Source organism: Amblyomma americanum, chromosome 8 (genome assembly GCF_052857255.1).
Source record: "Amblyomma americanum isolate KBUSLIRL-KWMA chromosome 8, ASM5285725v1, whole genome shotgun sequence".
In the NCBI taxonomy this organism is placed as follows: domain Eukaryota; kingdom Metazoa; phylum Arthropoda; class Arachnida; order Ixodida; family Ixodidae; genus Amblyomma; species Amblyomma americanum.
In genome coordinates this window covers 70,533,982-70,544,908 of record NC_135504.1, presented here as the reverse complement: position 1 = coordinate 70,544,908, position 10,927 = coordinate 70,533,982, and positions in this window count along the sequence as shown.

The window sequence follows — 10,927 nt, the reverse complement described above, 5'->3', positions numbered from 1 at the left end:
GTTATCCCTTCCCTTAGGGCGCAGTTCAGGTGTTCAAGGATATATGAGACTGATACTGTGCCATTTCCTTTCTTCAAAAAACCAATTATTAATATTGTTAATGGAATACATTGGAGTATGGAAAGCAAAGGCTATCACATGCCCTCCACATCAGTCCAATTGATTGCCCCGAAATTTTTAAAAATGGTTTTGGAGTGATGCCGTATATCACTGCAGCTTTGTTTGCTTAGTGTCAAAATTGAAAACTGCGGATGTGTTGTGTTTTCAATCTGGCATTGGAATACTGCTAGCAAAACGTATGAGAGGGGAGAACAAAAGTGGAGCCTCGAGATTACGTGGCTTGCTTTTGTATTTAGGCTTTAAGAATTACGTTTTTTGAACAAAACATTTGAAGAACTGGTGTCACTTGACAGATCACTGTTCCTGTGTTGCATGCAAATTGCATATTTTGTGGAATATTGTGTCCTCACTATATTCGGCCATTTTGTCAGAATAGCACTTGTGCTGAAATTGTGGTTTGAGTTAGCTTCTTTGTAAGGTGCACATGTTACTGAAGCTAACCTTGTCATATTTTCATTGGGTGTTAATGACAAGAAGGCTATTGGGTCTGTCACCACTGATGTCAGTGTTGTTGTAATTGCTGCGATTCATTATAAGCTGTTCAGCTGATGTGCTTTTAGAAACATTCACTGCACTGTGGCGAGAAGTCTTTCAGTGTGTTTTCAGATTCCATTTTATTTCTTCCTGTGTGTTGTTGGTTGCTTCCCATGAGTATTTTCTTAAACCTGCTGCCAAAAACAGGTCTTGACATACTGACTGTTTTCTGTAGCACTAATGCCTTTTATTTGTGTCCTGTACTTTAAAACTCCACAGCACTGGCATTCTTTCGTTTGCCATTTGTGTGAGTTTTAGCACCCCCACCCCCCAGAAAATGATTTCTGGCATCACTTGTTGCACTGTTCAGCGCTTTGCCTTCAAGAGTACTACTCTGTGTAGTTGCATTCCCTCACTAGTGTCACAACAGTGGTCAGATGTTTTGTTTGTTGGTTTGGAGAAATATGCCAAGTGTTCATTCTGTACATCAGTAGTCGTTTACGTAAGTTAGGGTAATTAACATTTATATGAGCAGCAACCAAAACTGCACACTTAAAAATTATTCCCCATGATCTGGTTGCATTACTGCTGTGTGAAAAATTTGTGGACAAATGCAATGTGGTATTGCTAGAGTGCAGCTCGATTTGTATGCACACGATAAATGTTTAACTGGCATCGATGTTTTCACTTTGTTGGGCAGTGTTAGCTCACAGTTACACTGTAATGTTTGCAACAAAAATGGTTATGTATGGAATGCGCCATTTCTTGTTTCATTGAAATGGAATATTTTTCAACCTAAATAATATATTCAGGTTTTTATGAAGACAGCCTGTCAGTTTTCCACCGCAAAAATTGTAAAACATATTATGGCAGGAAGGTGCGAAATTTTATACAAAGTGTCGTAATTGACTAAAATAGCGACATAAATATGCTTTCACTTAGAAGGTAAACTCGCGAGGGTCCATGAAAATAATTTCTTTTTCGAAGGTGTGCATTACATTTGAAATTGAGGCAAAAAGTTATGCTAAAAATGGTGGCAAAATATTTTTGCACAACAATGGCGGACGATATGCTACACTGCTCACTGTTTCACAAAATATTCACTGCATTCACTGTATGGCATAAAAAAAATCTAGCGTATTTGCATTATGAAGGATGTGAAGTTCACCTAAAAACAAAGAAAGGCTACTAGATGCAGCCCACTCTCGGAAAAACCTGCAAGTTTGCTTTATGTGCTGTTACATAACGTGTCGAAGGGTTAAGGTGTGTTTTGGGGTGAGTTGCTATTGTACTCTGTAGCAGATGGATAAGAAAGAGGATACAGAGAGATACCGGATCACTAGTGAGGCGCTTTATACTTTACCATTTTTGTATGTTTAAGCATCTCCCATTTCTGCTTCACAAAGTTTGAATTTTGTTTCAGAAATTTCTAAATACTTGGGGAATTTCTACTCCTTCAGTGGCAGATTATTACTGTGCAGAAATTTATCCCCTGAAAAAAAAATCTGGCAATGCTTGCCTGACATACTGGGTATATTCAGTTTTTTTCAGAAACTTTTCAAATGATTCATTTTATATCCTTCTTGTCATCACCTTAACTATGTGTTGTCCTTTGATGTCGGATCTGCTGTTCACACAGATTTTTTTACACCGAAAGAAAATATCTAGTCATTTTTCTCTGTTATTGGTATAGTATTATTACTATTGTTTGGACGAGTTTCACTCTGACCTATTTTCTTTGCACAAGTACGTACCTGATTAGAGATGGCGTGGTATGCCAAGTGTATTAAACTTGCATGTCACATCAGCCTTGTACTTGTGTCTGGAAGACTTTTCGTTTCACATGTTGGGCCAATTGGTGGAAACTGAGGGGAGACATTAGCGATACTTGCGCGAGAGAGGATAGTACTGTTACACGCACATGACAATTCCCTGTTTGGTCATCATTGCTAGTCACGTTAACACCAGTGCATTGCTTCCACAGGACCAGGTAGAGCGGAAAGCGCTACTCACATCTCTTGAAAATTATCGCGCCGCAAAACTTCCTATTGTTGGGCCTTTCACACACTGTAATGACAAGTACAAAACACAGATCACGTAAACGGTACCTGTCAACTCCTTTGTCTGCCCAGAGCTGTATGCAGCACTAGAGGAAGCAGATATGCTTACTACTAGACCCAAAACATTGCATAAATATACAGATATTTCTATAGAGCATCGGAGGCACTCAGAGTGTGCTTGGAATGCTACCAGGCCTTGCTTTAGAGAGTGCTTTCAAGGAATTCCAGAATGTGAAACAGATTCCAAAACAAGCAAATGAAACATAACTTCCATATGGTGAAACAGCCTCTAGGAAATTAGGAGACATAAGACCCCGTGAAATGCAACACAATGCAATTTTCTGCAGATGTAACGAAAACGGGTTATTTCAGTGCCCTGTCAACCATGTTTAGCCATAACTGCAATCAGCATGTAGCTTGACGCAGCCAAGAGCTTCAAAAAATGTCCTTATTTGTAGCCAGCTGCCGTGCTCGAGAGGAGTTTGATTGCAATTACTTCAATGTTATGCACAACTGTGGACTTTCATGAACACACCTGAGCCAAACATTCCAGTGCATGCAAATCTTCAAATGTGTATGCAACATCCGGTACCTATTTCATTGCAATGCCAGAAACGCTTTCCTCACAAGTGAAAAAATAGCAGCAGCAACCTGGCAACATGTCAAGCTTGGATATTCATGCGAACTGCTGTACTGGCTCAATGGCTTTTTTGTTTGGCTGCTGAGTGCAATGTTGTCGAATGAAATCCTGTCAACGGTCACTACATTTCGATGGAATTTAGATGCAAGCACACCCATGTGGTATGTGGTGTCAGAGCGCATTAAAGAACCTCATGTGATCGAAATTATTCGAAGCTATCACCATGTTTTGGCAGAAGCCAAGCCCCACTGCTTCCCATCTCCCAAGTCCAGAGCTACAGCCACTGACCTCCATAAGTGAGCTGCAGTCTAGGGCTGCACTAGGCGTTGACTTCCAGCCATAGTATAAGCTAAGCAGTTGTATCATAAGCACGATGTCTGCTGGTATTTCTTTCTTGTCCACATTCTTTCATATCTTTTTTCCTCTGTAACTGATGGATGGTGCCGGGTACTTTTTGTGTGTTGTGCAACGTGCAGTCATTTAGAAAGAAAGAATTTAAGCATCGCTGTCTATGGCAGTGCAGTTTTTTTTTCACTTAACACTGCTTTTCTCTGTTAATTTTGCAGGCTAATATTGACAAGCCAAAGGAATACATGCTACCACAGGAAGAAGCCTTGAATATAAATCCTCGCCTTCACAGATGCTTTGGCCTGATGTTCATAGCCTGTGAATTAACTTGTTTATAGACCTTAGTGCCTGTCGTCCATGGACGAAATGGTGTGCATAATGCCCCATCCATGAAAAGCACAGATACTTTAAGCATCGATGAGGGTTATTATTGAAGATATCATGGGGCAACATGGTATAAGCATAAAGAAGGGTATGAGTATACAGGACACCTTGTTATGATTTGGTAGAGCACAGTGCAAGCAGAATATTTTTCCCCAATTTTTCAAGACTTCATGGAGCAAGGTGTTGGAAACAAAAATACAGTCTGTGCAATAAGTAGCCATTGGATGAATGTGCCATTGGTGGCCATCCTTAATCTCCCTTCTGGTGCTAAATGCACTTTAAGAAATGTCTAGCCTTACTTGTCTTTGTTGTTACAGTGCCATGCGAGTGCATTTCTTATTATTTTGGTTATTTTGTCTGTTGTTTTTTGTTTTTGCTTTAGTCACATTTGGAACATTATGATGAAGCATGTCTGCCAAAGCTGCAGCAACAGCTTTTATTACTGTTCAGCCAGACATTCAGGGTGGCATTTTAATCCGTTATATTTAAACTGCTCTGAAATGAAAGCCACATTTAATGTGCATTTCACTGCAGTTGATAATTCAAAGTACACAGTGTAGTGTGGTTTGTCGTGGCTGGGCATTGGAGCTTGGCATTATTTTTCATGCGTATAACACAGCTCACACAGGTTGGCTGAACAGTATCTGTTGCTACATGGGTTTAACTCGCACCATAACGTCTATTCTATTTTTAGGTTTGCGGTAACAGAAGGTGACTTTTTGCTGAATGAAGCATAATATTATTATATTTACATGTAATTCTTTATAATTTTCTGACCAAAAATGGAAACCTTGTTTATGTCCATTGCTCATGATGTATGTGTTTGTTATGCAATCTATGACTGTGGTATGAACTATGAACCAGCTTTGAGAAGAAATGAGGCAGGGGGCTATTTATAGCTTAACCTTTGAATAATTAGGGAATATCTTCCGGCCCCTTGAAGTCCGATTTAATGAGGTTTTACTATTCTTCCTGTTAGCTTTAAACGTTGCATCATATGAATTCATGGTTTCGTATTGTTACTTATTCTGCGTGTCTACATCACCTATTGCATGCTGTTAATGCTGTCCAATCAAGAAATCTACATTTCTATGGACATCATGATTTTTTTAGTATGGTAGAGTCAGTATAGTTTTGTATATTTTGGTTGCAAAGACCAGATACTATTTTGATAAAGAACATGGAGTTATGTTGGCACGTTTATATTTTTAAATTGATTTTATACAAAACGTACATTCGATTCGATATTGGAAGGTATTTTTTTCTTAATATTCACATTTGAAATTTAAGCATTCACACACCCCTAATAATTGGGTATCTGCAATAGTGGGAATTTTTTCTGAGCTGTTGGATATGTTCCTTATAGAAATCTAAAAACTAAAAATTTACTTCTCGTGGACTGTTGTTTTTGACTGAAGGGATGAAGCTCTACATATGAAATTTAACTCTACTCAAGTAACGCAGCTATTGCATAGCACTCTTGTCTACAGTCACAATCTGATAGCCCTAGCAGTATGTGAGCTGTGGCGTATTGGGCCCCACGTTTTAATAAAAGTGGTCTGGTTTTGTAATGCAGGAATGGCCACCACAGACTGCAAGGCTGGCGTGTTTCTCGGGCAAAATTCACCTGATCAAAAGTGCCCTGTCAACCACAGCGTGCCATCCATTAGTACAAGCACGAGTACTCACCGGGACAAGCCCACAGGAAAGCAGATTCACCAGTGCGACCACTGCGGCAACATTTTCAAGAAGAGATCTGTCCTGGCTGCGCACGTTCGCACCCACGCAGGCGACCGCCCGTATCATTGCAGTGACTGTGATAGCACATTCGCTTATAAGAACGGCCTTGTCAGACACCTGCGCACCCATACCGGTGATCGTCCATACTGTTGTGACCACTGTGGCAGCACATTTGCTGTGAAGAGCAATTTGGACAGACACCTGCGCACGCATACGGGTGATCGTCCATATCATTGTGACCACTGTGACAGAACATTTTCAGTGAAGAACAATTTGGACAATCACGTGCGCACCCATACCGGTGATCGTCCATACCGTTGTGACCACTGTGGCAATGCATTTGTACAAAAGAGCCACCTGGTAGATCATTTCCGCATCCACACTGGTGAGAAGCCATTCCAATGCCAGCTGTGCCCCATGGCATTTGCACGAAAGGCAACCCTTGTGGCACACGTGCACTCCCACAAGGGTGAAAAACAATTCCAGTCTGATTTGTGCTCAAAGGCGTTCTCAGTTAAGTGGAATTTGAAACACCACAAAAAGACACGACACTAAAGGAATAATAGTGTCCCATGGTGCCCTTTGGAGGAAGTTTTGGTAGCAATCTTGCTGGCAACCAGATAATTGCGTGCTAGCTAGGTGTCTTGTGACAAGTGTTTTATCCTAAAATGGCGCTCGACTGTTGTTTCGAAAAGCACAAGTTCGATCCTGGCTACGACGGCCGTATTTCAGTGGAGGCGAAATGTTGAAGGCATGTGTACTGTGTGATGTCGACCACCCTAGGTGGTCGAAATTACCAGAGCTCTTCACTTTGGCGTCGCTTTGGGTCGTTAGGCTCCATAAAGCAAATGAAACCGTATGTCCGTAGTTAGTTTAATTTGCAAGCATTCTTTAATGTTGACACTACACTGTCACTGGGCTCGTATCTTCTTTCGGAACCGCTAGCCTACTATGCTTCCAGACTTATGTGGACTAGAGGAAATTGTGACACATAGGGATAACATCACTTCTCATTAAAGAGAGGTTTTCAGTGATAATATGTCCAGGATTTTTACCTCGTGTTCTCAGCTTTCTGATGAAGATGAGAAGAAGAAAATCTGGCCTTATTGTTTATTGAGATTTAGTGCCCTAAGCACACTTGTGTTACTTAAATGTTTTATCACTTTACGGATTCCTATTGCAGCAGCTCTATTTGCATAACATCAAAAGATAATATGCTGCTGTGATGTTTTTTCGGTGTGGTGTACCAGTGGTACTAGCAGAATGTATGAGAGAAGAGAACAAAAGATTGCATGGCTTGCTTTTGTTTTTATTCTTTAAGAACTACTTTCTTTAATCATAAACGTTAAAAGAGTTTAACTGCACCAGTACCACTTCTCAGATCACTTTCGGTGCTGCATGCAAATGACAAATTTGGTGGAATATTTCAGGCTTTTTGGTCAGAATAGCAGTCGTGCTGGAAATGTGCTTCGAGTTAGCTTCTTTGTAAGGTGTATGTATTACTGAAGCTAGCCTTTTCACATTTTCATTGGGTGTTAATGACAAGAAGGCTGTTGGGTTTGTCACCATTGATGTCAGTGTTGTTCTAATTGCTCTGATTCATTATAAGCTGTTCAGCTGATGTGCTTTTAGAAACATTCACTCCACTGAGGCAAGAAGTCCTTCAGTGTATTTTCAAATTATATTTTATTTCTTGTGTGTTCTTGGTTCCTTCGTATGAATATTTTGTTACACCTGGTGTCAAAGTGGTCTCAACATGTTGGCTGTTTGCAGTACTTATTCCTTTTATTACTATTCTGTGCATTAAAACTCAAAAGCATTGGTACTCATTGGTTTCCCATTTCTGTGAATAGCTAAGCTGCTCCTCTCCCTAAACTGAGCTTTTATGTTGACAGGCAGTTCTAGTTTCCCCCTCGAAACTAATTTTTGGCATCACTAGTGTTTTGCTCAGCGCAATGCCAGCAACTATACTACTCTGTGTGGTTGCATTCCCTGCCTATTAACACAACATTGTACAGAGGTTTTGTTGGTTTGTTTGGTGGAATTTGTTTACTTTTCATTCTCCACATCAACGGATGTTTACTTAAGTTAGGGTTGTTAACAAATAAACATGCGGCAACCAGAACTGGGCACTTAAAAATTATTCCCCAAGTTCTGGTTGCATCCGTCTATAGGGCTGTCTGAAAAATTTGTGGAGAAAAACAGTGCAGCATTCCTTGATGGCAGCTCTAATCTTGTTCGACATGTTTGCAGGTCATAGAGGCTCAACTAGCATCAATGTTTTTACTCTATCGGGGCAGTGTTAGCTCAAAGTTACACTGTATTGTTCGCAATAAAAATTGTTATGTGGCTCTTTCTGGCTATGATGATGTCTATTCAGCAGCAAAAAATGCATTTATTGCCAAGAAAATTGGATTATAAAAATTTGTCCTGCTCCTGAATTCAATACTCGTGACATCAAAATCAAGAAAAACTCCACAATGACTGTTTATAGGTGAATTGCGGCGTAGCCTCGAGGATCACATGAAAAGAACTGTCTTGATGCACTGCAGACTGCTTGCAAAAGCCGCTGGTTGTGGCGACATGTATATTTCAGTATTTTTTTTAAATACAAAAGCATTGCTTGTCCCATTATGAGAATCACGAGCAGCACGTGTTAGTGTACTCGCAGGTGGTACAGAAAATCCCAGGGTTGGAACCCTACCGCGGCGGCCATGTTTCAACAGAGGCAAAACACAAAAGGCGCCGTGTGCTGTGTGATATTGGTGGATTAAAGATGCCCAGGTGGTCCGAGCCCTCCACAACAGCACCTCTCTCTTCTTTTCTTCTTCCACTGCCTTCTTTATCCCTTCTCTTATGTGGTGTCCGCCAAGATAAGTGAGACAATTACTGAGTCATTTCCTTTCCTCAAATCCAATTTTGATTTTCAAATGCTGGGACTTATCACAGCCACAGCTAAACACGCAAAGGATTGTAGAAATAATTTCTATTATGAATGTGCACTTTATACTTGAAATTGTGATGAAAATAATGCTGCAACTGGTAGCTAAATATGTGCACACAAATATGGTGAACGATGAGCTACACCGCAAAATGTCATCGCAAAATGTCATCGGCTACGTACGTTGACTGCACAGCATAAAAAACAACCTTGTTTGTGGGATGAAGGATATAAACTTAATGTGATACCAAGAAATCACCACTAGATGTAGCCCACTATCGGAAAAAGCTGCGAGTTTACTTTCTATGTACAGAATAGTGTACCTACATACATACAGTGCCAGAGGGTGTATATTGGGGTGAGTTGCTAGTCCACTTTGTAGCAGACAAGGATAGAAAAGGAGATGTAGAGAAACCAGACCACTATGCTTTACCGTCTTATGCTTTACTATCTTTACGTTTAAGCAAAAGGAAGGACAAACGGAAGGTGGCTGCCATGGGAAGATGCCGAAGGGCGATGGATGGATGGATGGAAGGTAGGAGCGTCCCCTTTGAAACTGGGCAGTGGTAGTTGCCACCGTGCTCAGTTTTTTTCCTTTATTTTTGTTTAACTCTGCTGTAAGTTGTTAATAAAATTCGCCATTTTCTTCAAAATACGTTTTCCTTCTCTTTAAAACTTATGTCACGGCTCTGCTTTTGTGCCACCAATCCTCCAATCTCTTTTTGCTAATTTCCACCGCAGATTTATTTACATGACTATTTTTATCTCTAAACCCTAAGGCCTCAGGAAGAGTCGAGGTAGATGTACACTGGTAGCAAAGGCTCCATAGACGCCCATTGGTCCAAAAAATGGCGGCTCGTGGGCACTCCAGCGCCCCCTGGATTTTGGGGGGCAAACTACGCAAACGTGACGTAGAATGACGTCACGCATACGTATGCTTTTGGCGCGAATTATAAAGCGGTCTTTCTGTAGAATCCGCGTTTTCGAGCCCGTACCTCTCGAAGGTTGCTGCCTTTCAGCGCGCCCCAACCTTTGCCAGTCAAATGTGCTCGAGTTCCTGCTAGTTATGGCCTTGTTAATGTGCAATTGGGAATGCAATGAAAGTGACTGGTAAAGGAGGGGCAGCATAGAAAGGCAGCAACACTTCCAGACACTGGCGAAGCATGCATGATTCGTAGTGCAAATACTGGTGCTAGTACTTTTGAGAGCTTTTGAGTACAGCAAGGTATGATGCAAGGTATGATGCACAAAGCACTGGCTCAAGTGCACAGTTCGCAATAGAGTGTACGGCAAGTATGGTTTTCATAGTTTCATATTCATTGTTTATTGCAGCAACCAAACAAATAGTCACAAAGCACACCCTTGGCACACAAACAAAAAATACATGTCACAGGCAGCACAAGCAGTATTGTTTAAGTTGGCTAATCATCTCAATAGTCACAGTGCAGATAGGAAAAAGCCCTGAAGTGCCACGAACGTTGTCAGTTAGGAAATTGAAAAGTATAAAAAACAATGCTACGACAGCTTCAATTGAAGCAAACATAACATGACATAAGTAGGCGCCTCAACACAGACCATAGAGCACACTGGGATTATTCTTCACATTTAATTTCTTCGGCTGAAAGAATATAGCAGGCGCGTTTACATCTGCAAGGCAATGTTAAAGCCAGCTTTAGCACCCTCAAACGTGCTCAACGTAGGAGCAAATACCATACATTGAGCCGGCGTACCATCTCCAGAGTACTTCTAGTCGTTAGCCGGATCAATTTGAAGTAATTTTACGTCAACAAAAGTACACATGAAGTACAGCATACAGTGAAGTGCAAGGACATTCGCGGGGCAGTAAAGCATATAATCAGTGTACTGTACGCTACAATATAGCCAGATAAAAGTCAAGCGCTGTTATGTTCGTTGCGCTGACAAAGATTCTACTAAAAACTCTGAGATGCAACTAGCCTGCTAAAAGGTGGCCTGGTAGCCAGTGGTGCCGAGTGGTAGTTATGATGACAATGGTTGATTTCATTATACCTGCCAGCACGGAACTGCAGGGGGGGCGAGCAGGTGGAAAAATTAATCCCAGCGCCACGGAAACTAGGTTAATCCATTGCCTAGAAAGTCTCCTTTCAGAGGCATTCGCTTTATCGGTATGGCGTTTTATCTGACAATATTGCACAAGTACATAGGTGACACTTGAACAGGCTGTACATGGCATAAAAGTAC